The following is a 1,780-nucleotide window of genomic DNA, read 5'->3' on the forward strand; positions in this document are numbered from 1 at the left end:
TTATGCTGAATCCTAGCCCCATTCCCAGGCGGCCCGGGGCAGCCCCAGGCTGCTCAGATTTTCGCCAGCTCTTTAGATGGTGCAGATCTGAGTAGCGCCATTGGGGCTGCTGTGGCTCTCACTGGGGTAAGGGGAAAAGCCTCCCCTTGCCTCGGACTGACCCATGAACAGAATGAAACTTGCTCTGGATACAGCGCAGGCCCACTGGCCTGCCTGTTCCAGCGCAAGTTAGGATTAGGCTGCCCGATAAATATCTGAACAGTACACATACGCCTGATAAGTCCCCAAAATGCAGTCAAAAGGTAAGGTAATAACCATATAAGCTGTCCAATTCACAGGGTTGGCTGCAACAAAATTTTTACTGCTGTTCCTCCTTCCTTCCTTCCTGGAAATGATGCTATTGAATCTAGTGGAGAAAACCAATTCAGGACTGGGCAGCAAGCCTAATTTCAGGTGGCAAACCAAACACGTTGCTGGTAAGAAACCTTTTGCTGTCTTTTTAACATTTCCCTCACTCGCTTCTGACTGCCAGACGTAGAGATTTTGTGGGAACAATACTCATCTTCAAATATCTTTTAATACAAAATGTGTAATATGAGTTTTTCCTAGGAGACTGATCCTTTCACAAAAGTTTGCATGTGGCTAAAAATGCTTACTCTGTATGAGAGGCAAGACGCACTAACCCAGTGCCTGGTGCCCAGTGACACCATGACATCACTTCAGAGTTTTCCCTGGTGGAGTGGGAGCTTGTATCCCCTGTTCCTTCTCCTGCGGAGGCTCCCCTTTCAAGGAGAAGGAACAGGGGTTGGGAAGCTGCCAGTGCCTTCTCTAGAACTAGGGCAGAGTCTGAGGAGCAGTCATGCGCTCCCTTTGCGTAGCGCCCAGGTGCAAGTGCCCCTCAGGATCCACCCTAGTTATAGCTCTGATCCATATTATAGTTCCTCTATCTTTTATTGTACCTAAGATATCTTTTTTTTTTAATGACTTGAATTTTAAATACAATCAAAACAAAAAGTATAAATTTGACTTTCTTTTCAGGTGGTAATTAGAGAAGGCTGGACCACATTTCAACAGATACTGCCTAATATCCTTCCTAAGCTCTTTCCTTGCACTTCTTTATCTTAGTTTTGGAGAGGACGTTAAGTCTCAGCAACTGTTACCCTGCACATGCCTGATCTTGTCTGATCTCAGAAGCTAAGCAGGGTCAGGCCTGGTTAGTACTTGGATGGGAGACCGCCTGGGAATACCAGGTGCTGTAGGCTTATACCATAGTCTTTCGAGACTGAAGGTTGCCAACCATCTCTAAGTCTCAGGACAGCCGGGATTCAAAGAGGGGCACGTGCCCAAGGCTGCAATTCTTTGTGCACTTATCTGAAGCAAACATTGACTGAACACAGTGGTATTTATGTCTGAGTAAAGTGAATAGACTTGAGCTGCACAACACTTCTGTGTTCACTCAGAATTTTCTGCTTCTGTCTCTATCCTGTGCAGTGCTCTGCTGAGGGATTTCCGCAACTGGACGGGATGTTTCTTCAATGGTACAGGGGGCTGTTATGGCAAGGAATACCCCCCCCAATTTCTACTATATGTGTAGAAGCAACCTCACACTCCTTTGGATCCAGGACCTGGCTTTAGTATTTACACAATGTAGTCCTCATAAAAGAGGAGAGTTTTCAAAGATGGTCTCATTCCTCAGGGCCCAATCCAGTCCAACTTTCCAGCACCAATGCTAGCACAGTGCAGCTCCGATGTAAGGGAACAAAGACTCCCTTACCTTTAG

At 46.4% G+C, this 1,780-nt stretch overlaps 1 pseudogene; it reads left to right on the forward strand.

Annotated features, from left to right (window-relative positions):
• Positions 1-1,143: 1,143 nt before the first annotated feature.
• LOC136647183 (5S ribosomal RNA) lies at positions 1,144-1,262 on the forward strand (annotated as a pseudogene).
• Positions 1,263-1,780: the final 518 nt, after the last annotated feature.

This window comes from Tiliqua scincoides, chromosome 3, assembly GCF_035046505.1.
Source record: "Tiliqua scincoides isolate rTilSci1 chromosome 3, rTilSci1.hap2, whole genome shotgun sequence".
Classification (NCBI taxonomy): Eukaryota; Metazoa; Chordata; class Lepidosauria; order Squamata; family Scincidae; genus Tiliqua; species Tiliqua scincoides.